At 43.9% G+C, this 19,577-nt stretch overlaps 1 pseudogene; it reads left to right on the top strand.

The window, feature by feature from the left end:
- Positions 1-10,437, top strand: part of LOC121291225 — a 43,037-nt pseudogene extending 32,600 nt beyond the window's left edge.
- The last annotated feature ends 9,140 nt before the right edge of the window (positions 10,438-19,577 follow it).

The raw sequence follows: 19,577 nt of genomic DNA, 5'->3' as shown, positions 1-19,577 counted from the left end.
TGGATTTTGAGTAGCCACAGCTGGAGACATTATAAAAAATGAAGACTCCTTACTCACTATGTACGAGCCTTATGCTTAGACCTATACTTACCAACCAATCAATGTTCGGGACTCCTGTGGCGTTAGATTTTGTCTGACAACTCCCGGCTCTCTCCCTGAACTCCCAGCTCTCTCGCGCTCTCTCTCTCTGAATTCCCAGCTTTCTCTCTGAATTCCCAGCCCTCTCTCTGAACATCCCACTCTCTCTGAACTCCCGGCTCTCTCTCTCTCTCTGAACTGCCGCTCTCGCTCTCAATTCCCAGCTCTCTCTGTCTTTGGGCTCCCATTATTTTATGGGCTTCCCCTGTAGCAAAATAAGAGCCAGCTACTGGAGGCTGAGGAAAGAAAATGAAAGGATCATCTTCTTCCCTCTTCAGCGAACTTTCACTCACCAAACTGCAACTTAAGCACTTTAATGCAGTCCAAAGCAGCAGCCCAGTGCAGAATTAGAGGAGCAAAGATATTTCGGAAAGTTGTGAGGCTGTAGGAGATTACTCCAACTTAACCAGCAGCTAATGTAGATCAGTGAGCACAAGGATTGGTGAGTGGGTCTTAGTGTCCTTTAGGACATGGGCAGCAGAGTTTTGGAGGAGCTCAAGTTTACAATGCAAGTTTTGAGAGCAGCCAGGAGAGCACTGGAATAGTTGAGGCTACAGCCTATGAAGGTATGGATGAGGGTTTCAGCAGCAGATGAGCTGAGGTAGGATGTCATTGGTCTCTCCTGTGACTGGAGCTTGCGCCTCTTCCTATGCACAGTGTCCCTATTCCTGACCAACATAGGGAAATGACAGTGAGAGCCAGGGATAGTAATACAGAATCACAGGATTGTTAAGGTGTATTAGGAGGCCATTTGGCCCATCGTGTCTGCACCAGCTCTCTGAGCATTTTAACTTTGTGCCAATCTCCTGCCTTTTCTCCGTAACCCTGCACATTGTTTCTATTTGGATAATCATCCAATGCCCTCTTGAATGCCTCAACTGAACCTGCCTCCACCACATTCCGCAGTGCATTCCAAACCATAACTACTCGCTGTGTGAAAAAAATCTTTTCTCACCTCACATTTGCTTCTTTTGCAAAACACTTTAAAACTGAGCACCCTCTGGTTTTTGATCGTTTACAAGCAGGAACAGTTTCTACCTATCTGTTATGTCCAGGCTCCTCATTATTTTGAAAACTTCTATCAAGTCTCCTCTTAGCCTTCTCCTTTCCAAGAAAAACAGTCTTTCCTCATAACTGAAGTATCTCATCCCTGGAACCATTCTCGTTAACCTCTTCTGCACTCTCTTCAGTGCTTCACATCCTTCCTATAGTGTGGTGCCCAGAACTATACACAATACTCCAGCTGAGGTGTCTTCTATAAGTTCATCATAACCTCCCTTCTCTTGTACTCTATGCCCCTATTAATGAAGCCTAGAATACTGTATGCTTTAGAAACAGCTCTCTCTACCTGTAGATCCCAGTCCCAAGTGGCAGGAACCAGGATCGCAGCCGTTTAACCTCTTCAGCCCATTCCCCCCCTCCTTCATCCCCCAGCCCCCTCTTTTATCCCATCCCCCCTCCTTCACCCCCATCCCCCCTCCTTCACCCCCCATCCCCCCTCCTTCACCCCCCCATCCCGCCTCCTTCACCCCCCATCCCGCCTCTTTCACCCCCATCCCCCCTTCCTTTGCCCCCATCCCCTCTCCCTTCATCCCCATCACCACTCCCTTCGCCCCCATTCCACCTCCTTCACCCCCCCCACCTCCCCCCGTCAACCCTCACCCCCCCGCTTCAACCCCCATCCCCCCTCCTTCACCTCCCCCCATCCAGGAACTGGATAAGATGCAAGAAACATTTCTAAGGATAATATTGAGAATTGAGTGATTGTAACTATCAGAGACAACTGAATATGCTGACAGTCTTATCCCTACAAAAGAGAAAGCTGAGGGGTAACATGACAGAAATCTTTAAAATGATGAATTATAAAATTAAGAATTTGGGAGATAAATGAAGAGAAGATGTTCCCACTAATGTGGGGGAGTCCAAAACTAGGGCCCAGAAATATAAGATGGTCAATAATAAATCCAATGAGGAATCCAGGAGAACATTCTTTCCCAAGGGAATGGTTGATGCAAATAGCTTCGATGTATTTGATGGGAAGCTAGATAAGTACATGAGGGAGAAAGGAACAGAAAAATCTGCTGATCGGGTGAAACAAAATATGGAAGAAGAAAGCTCACGTGAATCATAAGCAACAGAAGAAAGCAGATGGGCCGATTGGTCTGTTTCTGTGCTTTAAAAACTGGAATCAAAACAAAAAGTTCTGCGAATACTCAGGTCAGGCAGCATCTGTGGAGAGAAACAGAGTTAACATTTCAGCTTGAGATTACCTTTCATCAGAAACTACATTGTATGTTGGGCAGCTCTTCATTTTGCCAGAGAAAGACCCCACTTTCACCAGCATCGCACCCTCCCCCGACACCCGTTCTCACCAGAACCACACCACTGGCACCAATGCCAGCCCCTACACTCTCACTGCTCTGCCCCACTCTCATCACCCTGCCCACACTCAGCAGCACCACCCCACTAACACCAACACCATCCCCTACTCTTGCGCTGCCCTGCACCACCCTCCTGCTCTCACCAGCAGTGGCCCTCACCATTCTCACTGCCACCCCCGCTCATACCAGTGTCCCTCCTCCCGTTCCCGGGTTCCATGGACTAAGTGTCCCTTATTCGATTTTCTCAGAGTTGGTCACCCTGCAGCCTATTTTCAAGTCACAGTCAGCCCCCCAAGGACACCCCAATTCACAGTGTAATGCTCCGAGCACAGAGTCAATCCCAGAGCACAATCACTCCAAAAGTTACTTCCCAACTCTCAGTGTCACTCCCTGAGTCTTAATCTCCAAGTCAGAGTCACTCACTCCGCGAGGACTGGTGCAACCTCCTCTCCCACTCTCTTCTATATTCCTCTCTCCCATGCCCCACCTCCTGTGCTCCTTTCTCCTGTACCCTTCCGTCCAGTGTCCCTTCCTCCAGTGTCTGTCACTGCTGTGTCCCTGTCTTCTGTGCCCCTCCCTCGTGCTTCCTCTGTCCTGAGTCTCTCTCTCTCTGCATTTTTCATGTGCTGATCCCACCAATGCACGTGATTGCTGTCTTGGATGCTGTGGGTCTTCCTCTTCTGATCTGCTGTCAAACACATCCGAGGTTACACATCCCATGCTGATGTCAGTTTGAAAATCTCCGAGGATGAAGAATGCTAATTCAACACTAGAAATTTCTGTCAAACGTTTAACAGGGGAACTGAGACAGCAGCTGCAATAAGTGAGGTTTTATTCAGATGAGACAATGACAAGTTTAAATCCCCACCTGATCTGCTGCTCAAAGTCGCCTCCGTTTCACCTTCAGTTTCCCAAGCTTCAGGAAACTCACATTACTCCAGAAATATTTGGATTGGCTGTTAGGGACGTCAATCAGAGAGCCCACCCACTCTGCCCATTCTCTCCTCTTCCTCTTCCACAGCTGGTTTACTTCCTGTAGGGACTGAAAACCAAGTGAAGAGATGGTGAGTGAAGGAACAGAATTTATAATAATTACATCACATAATATCCACACTAATGTTCAGGCAGTCTGACTATCCTGTGGGGAATCAGGTGTGGAAATGCCCCTTATGCTGTGTGAGAAGGTCCAGCTGAGAGAGCTGTTTACTGGGTGCTTTGTGCTGAACTGTTTAACTGGAACTGATTTACAGGCTGAGTTTTGTTGCTGGGTCATTACTGAATATGAGAAGGTGAGGTGTAATTATCTGGGAGGTGCAGAGTGTCTGAGGATTCTTACTGATTTCCTATTGTTGAGTTCTGTGTGTGTGTGTTGGGAGCTGATTATTATCCTGTGGATTGTGAATGGTCAGTTTTGTCTGTGTGTTGGGACCCGGGTGTTTCCTTATTTTTCAAATCCCTCCAAGACCTCCCACCCCCCTATCTCTGACTTTTGGAGAGGGTACAGAAGAGATTTACGAGAATGGTTCCAGGATTGAGGAATTACAATTACATGGATAGACCGGAGAAGAAGGGATTGTTTCCCTTAGAGTGGAGAAGGCTAAGAGGAGAATTATTGGCATTGTTTAAAATCATGAAGGCTTTAAACAAAGAAAATAAAGAGAAACTGTTTCTAATAGCAGAACAAAAAAAACATTTTTTTTATTCATTCATGGGATGTGGGCATCACTGGTTGGCCAGCATTTATTGCCCATCCCTGGTTGCTCTTGTTCAGAGGGCACTTAAGAGTCAACCATATTGCTGTGGGTCTGGAGTTACATGTAGGCCAGAACAGATAAGGACAGCAGATTTCATGAACCAGATGGGTTTTTGCAACAATTAACAATGGTTTCATGATCATCATTAGACTTTTAATTCCAGATTTTTGTTAAATTCAAACCCCACCATCTGCTGTGGTGGGATTCAAACCCAGGCTTTTAGCCTGGATTACTCTGGATTATTAGTACAGCGACAATACCACTACACCATCACCTCCCCTTTACAGAATGTATGCTTAGGATTTGGAATGTACTGTCTGATAGGGCGATGGTTGTAGATTCAATAATGACCTTCACTAGGTTCAAACCGGGACTCTAAAGTATACCCAATGCTGCTCCTGACATGTCGATATACTGGTTTGATGATAATCATGGAATGAGGGCTGTGCTGGGCTGTGGGATTGTGCTGGAATCCTGCTGCTGCTGATGGCTCACTGCACCTCATGGATACCCAGTTTTGGGATCTGTCCTTAGTCTCCTTCCCAAGTGATGATCAACATGGTGAAGTACTCATTCATCAGTTGGGAGGGGAGAGCTAGTTTTTCTTGAACTTGTTTGACCTGAAGCCATAAGACTCCATGGAGTCAATATTGAGACTTCCCCACCTGCCTAGGGATTGTGACGGAGAGAGTCTGGGATGTTCACAGGTTGATACGATTCAGCGAGTATCACTGCTACTTGACCAGTCTGTGGGGCAGCTCTCCTCACTTGGGTACTTGTCCCCAGATCTTGGTAAGAGAGACTTTACAGATTTCATTGCACTGAGATCACCCTAATCTTATTCTGACACAATGCCAGGATTGTCCAGATCGATCTGATTTTCCTTTAATTATTAAACTTTATAGTGATTGTTTATCATCGTTTGCTAGGCCACTTCAGGGGGCAGTTCAGAGTCAACCATGTTGTGTGGGACTGGAGTCACATGTAGACCAGACCAGACAGTTGTAGCAGGTTCCCTTCCCTGAAGGACAATATTTGGGTTTTTAGGATAACCTGAAAGTTTTCATGTTTTTGTTTTGATTCTATTCCACAAATTCCAAAATTTATTAAATTCAGTTTCACAACATGGAGTGGTTGAGTGAATAGCAAAGATACCTTTAAGGGGAAATTAGATAAGCACATGAGGGAGAAAGAAACAAAAGGATATGCTGATTAGCTGAGATGAAGAGGGCTGAGAGAAGGATCATGAGAAGCATAAAGACCAGCATGGACCAATAGGTCTCTTACTACACCGTAATTGTAAGTTTCCATGGTTGGATTTGAATTTACAATCTCTGGATTGTTAATCCAGCACCTTTCTTTTCATATTCATGGGATGTGGGCTAGGCCAATTTTTATAGCCCATCTCTAATTGCCCTTGAGGTGGTGTTGGTGAGCTGGCTTCTTGAACCACTGCAGTCTATGTGGTGTAGGTACACCCACAGTGCTGTTAGGGAGGGAGTTCCAGGATTTTGACTCAGCAACGGTGGAGGAATGGCGATATACTTCTAAATCAGAATAGTGTGTGCCTTGGAGGGAAATTGCAAATCAGTTGCTGTACCTGGAGACATATTATTCAAATGTCTTTTAATGCCTTCTTTAAAAATTTTACCTGAACCCCTCGGCCTTTCCCAAAAGCCTGGGCTTGGATTTGATAGTTTTACCCAGTGCTGGGGTTGATAGCTGAATTTGGGATGTGCAGCCTGAGTGAGTGCAGTGTATCTAATTTCCCAGGATAAACCAGAACCTTTCAATCAGTTACACTGAAGAAATATTTTCCTTAGCTCCTAGCACTTCCTGCCCAGTGTGTTTTCTTCAAATAATTTGCACAATAAAGGGAGAAATTCAAAATCCCCATTGAATTAACATTTCTCCTGAGTTTTTTGTATTAAACACATTCTCTAAGGGTAAAACTGGTTTTCACCAACATGACTTGAGCTCATAGTAAATTGAAAGCCCGTCTTACGCTCTGCCTGACTGTCTTTTCCATTGACCTCATGGTGCCTAGGAAGATGGGGGACTGAGTGGAGGAAAGAAAGTAGCCACTTTGTCTGCTTCTGGTCACTATCAAGTGTCCCTGCTGGAAACAGAGGTTGTGTGACAGTCTAGTGAGGAAAAAGAAAGGACTTGTATCTGATCCCCCCCCCCACAGGGAAATAGCAGACTGACACTCACTGTGGAACAGTCTCTAACTGAGGAGTCAGCCCCTTTAGCAAAGGAAGAGAGGGAGTTGGAGGAAATCATGTTCTTTTCCTGTTTTACAGGAGGATTGCACCGTACTACACCAGAGAATACAAAGAGGATAGACACTGCAGATAGATCCTGACCATCACCCGAGGAACAACTGCACAACTGTGGGAAGACATTCCGTCCCCTCATAGCATTGCTCAATACAGAGAAGGTTGGGCAGTGAAACCGTCATCTGCAAACCGGTCGGGTCAGGGGAGCTTTGACATATCATCAGATCTGAAACTGGTCAGTGTTGTGGAACCTTCCATCAGAACCAACCTTTCCGAAGGTTTGGCTGTGGGCAATCGATCAGGGTGAGGCTTGTAAGAAGTGTGAGTGGCTCCAAGTGTGGTGGGAGCTTCAATCATTCATTGAGTCTCATGAACCACTGACTCATTCCTACAGGTGAGAGGCTGTTCAAGTGCGAGGTGTGTGAGGAGGTCTTTACAGGCTCATAAGATCTTCTAATAAGATCTGGGTGCATTAGTTGTGCCATCTGTAACACAGAACAGCTACATGGAAGAGAAACCATTCAAGTGTGAGATGTGTGACCGAACTTTTGCGCATCCATCGAAATTCGAGAATCACCGACGCAGTCATACTGGGGAGAAGCCATTCGAATGTTGGGTGTGTAACAAGGGCTTTGCACAGTTATCAGGTCTGATGAGTCACCGGCTCATTCACACTGGGAAGAAACCATTCACGTGTGATGTGTGCAATAAATCATTCTCACAGTCTTCGAGCCTCCATGTACACCAGCGCATTCACACAGGGGAGAAACCATTCACTTGTGAGGCGTGTGACAAATCATTCTCGTCATCATCAGATCTCCGTAAACACCAACACACTCATTCAGGGGAGAAACCGTTCACGTGTGAGGCATGTGACAAATCATTCTCATCATCAGGGAACCTCCGCAACCATCAACGCACTCACACAGGGGAGAAACCGTTCATGTGTGAGGTGTGTGAGAAATCATTCTTATCATCAGGGAACCTTCGCAACCACCAACGCATTCACACAGGGGAGAAACCATTTATGTGTGAGGTGTGTGAGAAATCCTTCTCAGCATCAGGGAACCTCCGCAAACACCAACGCACTCACACAGGGGAGAAGCCATTCAAGTGCGAGATGTGTGAGAAATCATTCTCTCAGTCATCGCATCTCCTGGAGCATCAGAGGATTCACACAGGGGAGAAACCATTCACATGTGAGGTATGCGCCAAAGCTTTCTCAAGATTATCAGAATTACGCACACACCAACGCATTCATACTGGGGAGAAACCATTCAGGTGTGAGGTGTGTGACAAATCATTCTCGACATCATCGCATCTCTTGGAGCATCAGAGGATTCACACAGGGGAGAAACCATTCATGTGCGAGGTATGTAACAAATCATTCTCAAGGTCATCGGACCTTCGCACACACCAACGCATTCATACTGGGGAGAAACCATTTAGGTGTGAGGAGTGTGACAAATCATTCTCACGGTCATCGTACTTCTGTGAACACCAAAGCATTCACACTGGGGAAAAACCGTTCAGGTGTGAGGTGTGTGACAAGTCATTCTCGCGGTCATCGTACCTCCGTGTACACCAAAGCATTCACAGCAGGGAGAAACCGTTCAGGTGTGAGGTGTGTGACAAATCATTCTCACGGTCATCGTACCTCCGTGTACACCAAAGCATTCACACCAGGAAGAAACCATTCAGGTGTGAGGTGTGTGACAAATCATTCTCAAGGTCATCAAACCTCCTGCTCCATCAGAGAATCCACACAGGGGAGTAACCCTTGAAGTGTGCGGTTTACGATAAAGCTTTTATGAAGTCGACAACCCTCCTGGGACACCAGAGGATTCACACGGAGAGAACTCTTCAGGTGCAATGTTTGTGCAACAGCTTTTAACCAGTCTGCTGATCATCTGAGGCAACAGCAGATTCACACTGGCGAGAAACCATTCAGGTGTGAGGTGGGTGATAAGGCTCTTGCACAGTCAGCATATCTCATGGTGCATCAATGCACTCACACAGGGAGAACCCTAGCGGTGTGAATTCTTTAATAAAGTCTTCACATTGTTTAACCTTCTGGAATATCTGTGAACCTACATGGGGCTACCTAATAAAGTTACTTCCCAATTTGTTGTCGGAGTGTGAGTCTCTGCATAAACTCACTGCAAAGGATTTTCAGTGATATTGGGGCACAGAACAAGAAGCAGCTTTCATTCACATCAAACAACTAGTGACGACAACGCCAGTGCTGAGGTACGATGATGTCAATGATGAAGTCACCCTGCAGTGAGATGCCAGTGAAACAGGACTTGGAGCAACCCTCATGCAGCAAGGACAACCAGTTGTGTTTGTATCCAGAGCATTAACACAAACTGAATGACGCTATACACAGATTGAGAAAGAGAGCCTGGCTATTGTCTTTACTTGTGAGTATTTCAACCAGTACCTGTTTGGGAGAGAGAAAGTGATGGTGCAGTCTGACCACAAGCTACTTTAAAGCATCTTTCTCAAACTGCTACTATCTGCTCCAGAGCCTTTACAAAGGATATTACTTCGTTTGGAGTGAAGTACAAGCAAGGGAAGCAGATGTACATCGCCAACATGCTGTCGAGAGCTGCAGTCTCTTTGAATGAAGTTGATGATGCTGGTACAGAGTGTGAAATCTTCCAATTTCAACAAGGAGCAACAGCATTTTATGCTCTGGAAGTCATCAACCCAGCAGAGACGCTGAATCTGACAGACAAGTGTCTTGCTCAGATCAAGAAAACTACACAATGAGATACAAATGTTACAGGAAGTTGTGATGAAAGGATAGCCTGAAACCATCAAGGACACACCTGTTGCTGTAAGAGAAAATTGGGCAGACAGAGATGAAGTGATCACCCAAGATGGCATCTTGTACAAAGGGACTAGGGTCACTATCTCTAAAGAGATGAGAAAAGAGATGCTGAAGCACATCCACACAAACCATCAAGGAATCGAGTCTAGTCTGTGGGAGGGAAGAGAAGTGCTTTACTGGCCAAACATGAGCAATGAGGTTAAGGACCACATCAGCCAGTGCAGTGTTTATAATGAACATCAAGCTTAGCAAGATAAAGAGCTGCTCATGATTCATGACATCCCAGACAGACCACGGATGAAGTTTGGAGGAGACCTCTTCACTCTCACTGGAACTGATTATCTCGTCACAGTTGACTACTATTCAGTCTACTGGGAGTTAGACCAGCTGACGTCAATGACTACCAGTGAGATTGTGCAACGTCTGAAAGCACACGTCAGTCGTCATGGCATTCCTGACATTGTGATGAGTGGCAATGACCCTCAATTCACGAGTGAAGAATTCAGACACTTGATAAATGATTGGGAAAATCAGCACCTTACATCATCTCCACACTATCCCCAGTCAAATGGAAAGGCTGAGGCAGTGGTGAAAATTGTGTAAAAGGCAATCTTAGAGTGGAGAAACACACCTACTGAAGGCATGGAAAGTTACCCAGTCCAGTGGCTAATGTCACGCTGCACCCAGACGACTTTTCCAACAGCTAAAAAACTACTGAGGCCAGAAGTATTAACAGGGAGTGAGTGACAAGGTCAAAGTGAAACAACAGAAAGACAAATTTCACTTTGATAAACCTGCCAATTTGTTGCCAGAGCTGAGAATTGGAGACCCACTCAGAGTGCAAACATTCAACACACTCAACAAAAGTCAGCTCACTTGAACAACCAGAACTATCATTACAACTGCAGACATCTACGTGCACTTGAAGAAGCTACTCAACCACCTGATGAGGCAGGAGAGAGCAGCACAGGAGGTTGGGGGATCGGAGAGACCTGCACAGGAGAGAGGGAGACAGAAGAGATTAGCACAGGAGGGAGGGAGATAGGAAAGAGCGGTACAGGAGAGAGGGGGAGAGGAGAGATTAGCACAGGAGGGAGGGGGACAGGAGAGAGTGGCACTGGAGGAAGAGGCACAGGAAAGAGAGGCACAGGAGGGAGGGGGGACAGGAGAGAGCAGCACAGGAGGGAGAGAGAAATTTACTCTTCTCTGCTCTCCTCCAGCTTCTATCTCTCCTTTCCTCCCTACCATCCCTCTCTTTCCTCCTTGTCTTCTTTCCTACCTCTCTGATCTCCTAATTTCTGTGTCTCTTTCTCCCATCCCTTCATATTCCTTCTCTTGCATTGTCCTCCTACCTCTTTCTCTCTCTCTCCAATCTCACCTCCACCATTTCATCACCTCTTTTCTGTAACCTCTCTCTCTCCTCCTCGCCCCAATTCTCGTCGTCTTACCTCTTTTCTATCTGTCTCTATTCCCCTCCCTCTCTCTCCCCTCTTCTAGTATTATAAAGATAAGAGGGATAGAAAAAAAGTTCACCAGTTCCTCTGGGTAGTGTCCTGGGCCCAACCATCTTCAGCTGCTTCATCAATGACCCTCCTTCCATCATAAGGTCAGAAGTGAGAATTTTTGCTGATGATTGCAAAATATTCAGCACCATTCGCAACTCCTCAGATACTGAAGCAGTCCATCTCCAAATGCAGCAAGACTTGGACACTATCCAGGCTTGGACTGACAAGTGGCAAGTAACATTCACACCACAAGTGTCAAACAATGACCATCTCCAACAGAGAGAGAATCTAACCATCGCCCCATGACTTTCAATGGCATTACAATTGCTGAATCTCCCACTATCAACATCCTGGGGGCTACCATTGACCAGAAACTGAACTGGACTAGTCATACAAATACTGTGGCCAAAAGAATAGGTCAGAGGCTAGGAATCATGCAGCGAGTAACTCACCTTCTGACTCCCCAAAGCCTGTCCACCATCTAAAGGCACATGTCAGGAGTGTGATGGAATGCTCCCCACTTGCCTGGATGAGTGCAGCTCCCACAACACTCAAGAAGCTTTACACCATCTAGGACAAAGCAGCCTGCTTGAATGGCACCACATCCACAAACATTCACTCCCTCCACCACTGACGTACTGTAGCAGCAGTGTGTACCATCTACAAGATGCACATCAGGAATTCACCAAGGCTCCTGCAAAAGCATCTTCCAAACCCATGACCACTACCATCTAGAAGGACAAGGGCAGCAGATAGATGGGAACATCAACACCTGGAAGTTCCCTCCAAGTCACTCACCATCCTGGCTTGGAAATATATCGCCATTCCTTCACTGTCACTGGGTCAAAATCCTGGAACTCCCTATACCCACAGTGGTCCAAGAAGGCAGCTCATTACTACCTTCTCAAGGGCAACGAGGGATGGGCAATAAATGCTGGCCCAGTCAGTGAAGCCCACACCCCATGAATGAATAAAAAAAAACCTTCCAAACCCTCAATTGCTACTATCATGAAGGACAAGGGTAGCAGTTATATGGCTACTCACCATCCTGACTTGGAAATATATCGCCGTTCCTTCACTGTCGCTGGGTCAAAATCCTGGAACTCTTTCCTCAACAGCACTGTGGGTGTACCTACACAACATGGACTCCAGCAGTTGAGGAAGGCAACTCACCACCACCTTCTCAAGGGCAGTTAAGGAAGGGCAATAAAAACTGGCCTAGCCAGCGATTCCCACATCTGTAAATGCATAATGAAAGAAAAATAAAGCAGAAACTCTGGACAATATTATTGAGGTAATAATGTAATTATGACTGCATTAAACTATTTTAACTATTTTAACTATTTCTCCTGTTTATATGACACAGTTGAAATAAACTATTGTCTGTGGGCCTGTAGTTTGCTGAAATAACTGCTGACCACAGCATGTAGACTAAAGTCATGAACATGACTGACTGTTGGTGCTTGAACCCAAAAACCCTGAGTGTAATTTGAAAAGGCACCTCAAACAGGCGCAATCGGCATAAACTCACCACTTTCATTATTCCCATCTGGGGCCGTGGTCATTTCTGTGGTTGGTACCAGTTTCCTGGGTGATGTTTCATAAACCAGCGTTAAAGATTTCAAAAGTTCAATTTACTTTTGATATAACTTACATTTGAAATTCCTGATCCTTTCAATTACAAAGAATATTACTAAAGTAAGTATTTTAAAAATTGTGTGCAACCAATTGAAGCAGTTTTATGTAAGGACTATGATTTGATTTGTTTCATGATCAGTGCAGTGTGTAAAGAGGATAATTTCTTAGCTCATTTTATAACACATTTCTGTTTCAATAAGTGGTGATGGTGGGGGTAGGGAGCATATTTGTACAGTAAGTGCAGAACCTTAGGAATTTTTAGTGTGGACTTGACAACAACTTTAATCCATGTTCATGAAATAATCCTTCCAGAATTGGTCGTAAAAGATCCCATGCCACTACGTCATCAAAGAACAGGGGGGTTATCCCCCTGATCTTCTGGCCAGTATGGATCCCACAATCAATATCACAAAAACAGATTAGTTGGCCATTATCACATTGCTGTTTGTGGGAATTTGATGTCATGAAAATCTAGTTTATAATTTATGTAGTTTAGAACATAACTTTTAGCTTTAGAAGTTAAAGTCACTGTACATAAATGAGGTCATCTGTTTAAGAAACTGTTAATAACTCTGATGTAAATGCAATTCAAACAAACTTTGAGTTTATTACAGTAAAAAGCTAATGTATGTTTGTCTTACAATGTCAGGGGTAGGGGCGTGAAAACAATAAACAATAGGTCAGCTTTAAGTTTGTAATGGAACCAAAAGATCCACCCTTATTTCAATAAAAAATGTAACTTGTGTCTGTAGATTCCAGATGAAAGGAAGCTGAAAGCAGCTTAGTGAACATGGGAGGATTGTTCATGGACCCAGGAAGTCTGGAGAGAGGGCATTTGTATCCATTAGTAATATAGGATGTACGGAATCAAAGAGTTGGGTAGAAGTTTCTTTTGTTTAATTTAGTGGGGTGTTTGCTCATAGAACGCAGCTGCAGTTTTGTTTTGGTTTAGATGGAATCTCATTGAATTGAGAGAGCCAACAGAAGATGATCGTTCATCAGGCCTGCACTTTAAAGAGAGAAAATACTAACTTTATCATTTACTGCGCAGAATGCAGGTGGAGGTCAGGCTCAGTTGGGATGTTGTGATGGAAAAGCAGCTGGAAGACTTACCTAGTTTGAAGTTAGACCAAGAAATCTACAGTGGTCCTAACAGAGCCTCGTGGCAGAAAGCAGTCAGTGGAGTTAGCTTGGAAGCTGTGCGAAGGCAGTTGGGTATCTGCCAGCAAACCAACAAAGATCTGAGACAAAAACAAAAACAAAAATTGCTGAAAAAGCTCAGCAGGTCTAACAGTGTCTGTGGAGAGAAAGACAGAGTTAACATTTCGAGTCCATATGACTCTGAGGTATCCCTAGTTATGAGATGTTAAAGAAAAGTTGGAGGGTCGCTCAGCTAAAAAAGCTATGAATGGAGAATAGCTGGATCACTGAGGAAAACTAAGGTGAATTCTGAAGGGCTGTGGCATACCTTTGCCTTAGCCCCTAAAGAAGTGACGAGTCAAGATTCTTGTAATATATAAGGGAAATCTTTGGTGGAAGTAAGTAGAACTAAGTCTATAGTATCAGTAATGATAAACTATTGTGTTAAGTTCATAGTGCTTGCTTTGTTTATTTCTTTTTTATATAATAAAGTTTGTTTTTGTTAAAAAATGTGAAATCTAATGACAGAGTTCTGGGTGATCGGATTTCTCTTCAATCATGAATGATACCTAACAGGATTGTCACACTGTGCGCAAATTAGCTGCCACATTTCTTACAACACTGACCACACTTCAAAAAGTATTTCATTAGCTATAAATTGCTTTCAGATGCCTTTTGTTCATGAAACTTGATATATAAGTGCAAGTCTTTCTTTGGGAAATGTTATGCGTTGCTGCTGCAGCATGTGGAATCTGCTGGACACTAAGGTGATCCAGAGTGAACACATCTGTACCAAGTGTTTGCAGCTTGAGGAACTTCAGGTCCGAGTTAAGGAGCTGGAGCCTGAGCTGCAGACATTGCACCACATAGGGAGGGGAAAAGTTACTTGGACACTTTGCTCCAGGAGGCGGTCACACCCCTCAGATTAGGTAATTCAAATTTGGTCTGTGATCAGGGACAGGATAAGTAAACTGTTGACAGCATCGCGTTATGATCAGTTTCCTATGAATTCTTGCTTGTGTCTACCTCTGTCAATTTGATTTTCCCAATCTACATGAAGATTAAAATAACTCATGATTAATGTACTGCCTTTTTTACATGCCTTCATTTTCTCCCGATTTATTCTCTACCCTACAGCATAGCTACTGTTACGGGGCTGATAGACTACTCCCACCAGTGTCTTCTTCCCCTTGTTATTTCTTACCTCAGCACATATGGATTCTACATCTTCCGATCCAAGATAATTTCTTGCTATCGTACTTATGCCATCTCAAGACTAACCAGGCTACCCCACCACACTTTGCTTCCTGCCTGTCCTTTCGAAAATTCAAATACCCCTGAATAATTAGTTCCCAGCTTTGATTTCCTTGTAACCACGAATGTATTCGGGACATTTTCCTAGAACAATATGTTGTGCATCCAACCAGGGATCAGGCTATTTTGGATCTGAAAATGTGTAATGAGGTGGGTTTAATAAATGATCTTGGAGTAAAAGATCCTATAGGAAACAATGACCATAACATGGTAGAATTTAGCATTCAGTTTGACAGTGAGAAACTTGGGTCGGAAACAATTGTGCTTAACTTAAATAAGGGTTATTACAAAGGAATGAGAGCAGAGTTGGCTGGAGTGGACAGGGAAAAGAGTTTAACAGAAAAGACAGCTGATGAACAATGGCAGACGTTTAATAGTTCATCACTCACGACAAAGATATATCTCAGTGAGAAAGAAGGATCCTAGGAAGGGGATAAACTAGCCATGGTTAACCAAGGAAATTAAGTATAGTATCAAATTGAAAGAAAAAACCTACTATGTGGCAGAGATTAGTGGTAAACCAGAGGATTGGGAAAGTTTTAAACACCAACAAAAATGACCAAAAAAAGTAAAGAGGGAGAAAATAAACTTTGAGGGTAAACTAGCAAGTAATATAAAAACGGATAGTAAGAGCTTATTTAAATATATAAAAAGTGAACTTCGGCCCCTTGGAGAATGAGGCTGGGGAAATAATAATGGGGAACCAGGAAATGGCAGAGGAGTTGAATAAATACTTTGCTTCAGTCTTCATGGTAGAAGACACTAATAGCATTCCAAAAGTACTAAATAATCAAAGGGAAAAAAGGGATGGAGGAAATAAATACAATAACTATCACTAGGGAAACTAATGGGCCTAAAGGCCAGTAAGTCCTCAGGCCTGATGGGTTGCATCCTAGGATAATAAAGGAAGTAGCTATACAAATAATGGATGCACTAATAGTAATCCTCCAAGAATCTTTAGATTCTGGAAAAGTACCAGAAGATTGGAAAACTGCCAATGTAACACCCTTATTCAAAAAGGGAGACAAAAAACAGGTAACTATGAGCCAGTTAGCTTAACATCTGTCATTGGGAAAATGTTGGGATCTATTATAAAGGATGTAATAGCAGAGCATTCAGAAATGCATAGTATAATCAAGCAGAGTCAGCATGGCTTTAGGAAGGGAAAATCATGTCTGACAAATTGATTAGAAATTTTTGAGGAGGTAACAAGCAGGATAGATAAAAGGGAACCAGTAGATGTAATATATTTGGATTTCCAAAAAGCATTCGATAAGGTACCGCACATAAGGCTACTTAGTAAGATAAGAGCCCATGGTGTTGGGGGTAATATATTAGCATGGATAGAAGATCGGCTAACTAATAGAAGACAGAGAGTTGGGATAAGGGGGGCAACCTGTAACTAGTGCAGTGACACAGGGATCAGTGCTGGGGGTCACAATTATTTATATATAAAATGATGGCTTGGATAAGCTAAGTGAATATACTATTGCTAAGTTTGCGGATGACACAAACAGGTGGAAAGGCAAGTGGTAAGGATGGCTAGCATTTATTGCCTTGTTCAGAGGGCATTTTTAAGAGTCAACCAAATTGCTGTGGGTCTGGAGTCACATGTAGGCCAGACCAGGTGAGGATTGCAGATTAAAGGAACCAGATGGGTTTTTATGACAATCAACAACCATCAGACTTTTAATTCCAGATATTTATGGAGCTTAAATTCCACCATCTGCTGTGGTGGGTTTCGAACTCAGGTCCCCAGAGCACTACCCTGGGTCTCTGGAATACTAGTCCAGTGACAATACCACGACACCGCCGCCTCCCCAGATGGAATATGATGTGGGACAATGTGAGGTCATGTATTTTGTCAGGAAGATAGAGGAGCTGAATGTTATTTAAATGGAGAAATACTGCAGAAAGCTGCATCACAGAGGGATTTGGGGGTCCTCATGCATGAAGCCCAAAAAGCTAACATACAAGTTCAGCAGGTAATAGGGAAGGCAAATGGAATGTTGGCCTTTATTTCAAAGGGAATGGAGTATAAAAATAGGGAAGTCTTGCTAAAGCTATTTAAGGCACTGGTTAGACCACACCGAGAATACTATGAACAATTTTGGTCCCCTTATCTAAGGAAAGATATACTGGCATTGGAAGCAGTCCGGAGAAGGTTCACTAGGTTGATCCCCAAGTATGGAGGGATTTTCTAATGAGGGGAGGTTGAGTGGGTTGGGCCTGTACTCACTGGCGTTTAAAAGAATGAGAGGCGACTTTATTAAAATATATAAGGTTCTTAGCGGGCTTGAGAGGGTAGATGCTGAGAGGTTGTTTCCCCTTGTAGGGGAGTCTCGGAACAGAGGGCATAATCTCAGAGTAAAGGGTCACCTATTTATTAGAGAGATAAGGACGAATTTCTTCTCTCAAAAGGATAGTGAATCTATGGAATTCTTTATTGCAGAGGGCTGTAGAGGCTGGGTGGTTAAGAATACTCAAGGCTGAGATGGACAGGTTTTAATCAGTAAGGGGATCAAGGGTTATGGGAAAAAGGCAGGAAAGTGGAGTTGAGGATGATCAGATCAGTCATAATCTCATTGAACGGTGGAGCAGACTCGATGGGCCAAATGACCTACTCCTGTTCCCACATCTTATGGTCTTTCTTTGGGAAATGTTATGCTTCCTGTGAATCGGAAAATATAAACCCATTGATGGAGAAAGTATACCAATCCACAGTGATATTGACCAATATATTGTGTACAGGACTCTTACTGTAGGCTCCTGAGTGTTTCAGTGAATAGGAACACACCTTGCTGACAAATCAGGTAGTTTGCGTTAAGCTAAAAAACAGAATTTATTGTGTTATCAATCAATACAGAAGATTGGTAAAACATCAGACAAATAAAAACACAATATTCAGCCAATAGTAAACATTGAATCAACCGAAATGACACAATCATTTCAAAATGACACGAACTTTCCTTGAACATGAAATGGATCTTGGAAGAGTATAAGGTGAACATATCACAGCATTATTACATCAAGGTATGATGGGCTGAGGGAACTCAGGTCTGTAGAGACTCACCCTCACTCGCTCACCATACTCCGGATAGTAGTCCTCCCAGACAGGAGAGTACAAACATTCCCCATGGTACTAGTCAAACACCCATCACCTGAAGAGGATCTGTCTATAATTCACATCACCAACTAAAGCAGAGTCTGATTCTACCCCATACCCACTCCTGAGAGCTGGCTCACTTTACTAACATACACACGCTCACATCAGGAAAAAGTCAGAATACCACAGACAGAAGTTTCTTTAAAAGTCCTGTGCTTTAGAATGGCTCCCAGTTCCAATCGTCAGAAATGGCACCAAACTTTGGTGGCACAGGATGGAGCTCATTTCCATCATTCAATTGAAGAGATCAAGAGTGGTTTGCAAATCTGTTACAGAGTGGACAATGACACTGCAGTCATCTGCAAACTGTAGATCATGTGTATCTATGGTGGTCAGTTTAGTTTTGGCACAGAGGTGACCGAGGTAAATGAGTTTCCCATCGAGATGGTATTTAATACTGACACCAGAGGGCAGTTGATCTTTGATGAGGTGAATAGTCACTGTCAGGTAAATTGTAAATAGATTTGTCTGGTAACAAAGGCCATGTCGGAGGTTCCTCTGGAAAGTCTAAAGCCAAGTCCAAGTTCTAAGTGATGTCTGTATCACTCGATCCATGTGGGGGACTGATATCTGCTGGACAGATCATTGACTTGTTCGATTAGTGACGAACATCCAGCCAGCACCAAGATATCACAAGGTCCAAAAGTCCAAGAGGAAGAAGATCAATGTCTCAGCCCTAAAACAGTCCGACCAAAGAGAGGAGTTCCACAATCAATCCTGAACATTTTAATACATCAAAGTTAGTTCTCGTTCAGCAGGATCAAACAAAGTCAGCTGTACTAAACTCCTGTGCCCCAAACGACTGGGGTCAAGATCATCATCACCAGGACTGGCTCAACGAGCATGACATTCAAATATATGACCTTCTGGAACAAAAACAATCAGCCATCACTGCTTGGCAGAACAACCCAAGGTCACATCAAGAAGGCAGCATTTCAGCCACTCAAGACAGACACTCAAAGACAAATCCAGAAGATAAAGGATGTGATGGGAAGAGAAAGCCTGAGAGATCCTATCAACATGATGTGTGAATCTTTTCTGAACTCCCCAGAGCCAAACTGAGGTCAAATGGACAAAATTCCTTTTCATTCACAGAATGGGGTTTCACTTCTTAAGGAAGACAATACCATCTGTTAGTGCTGGAAAGAACATTTTGAACAACTCCTCAGCTATTAATGCACAGTGACAGTTGATGCCCTCCAGTCTATCCCCCAGTGCCCATGGTAGAATCCATGGGTGAGTGACCATCGATGGGAGAGCTGCAACAAACAATCAAACAGATGAAAAACAACAAAGCCTGTGGCCCCAATGGTATTCCAGCTGAGGTCTTCAAAGCTGGTGGACTTCTGCTCACATCAAGACTCCATTAACTTATCCTATGGATTTGGGAGGAAAAAGAACTCTCCCCGACTTCAGGAATGTGACA

Source organism: Carcharodon carcharias, chromosome 19 (genome assembly GCF_017639515.1).
Source record: "Carcharodon carcharias isolate sCarCar2 chromosome 19, sCarCar2.pri, whole genome shotgun sequence".
In the NCBI taxonomy this organism is placed as follows: Eukaryota; Metazoa; Chordata; class Chondrichthyes; order Lamniformes; family Lamnidae; genus Carcharodon; species Carcharodon carcharias.
Note: the sequence above shows the minus strand (reverse complement) of the source record. Positions and strands in the feature narration are given on the sequence as shown.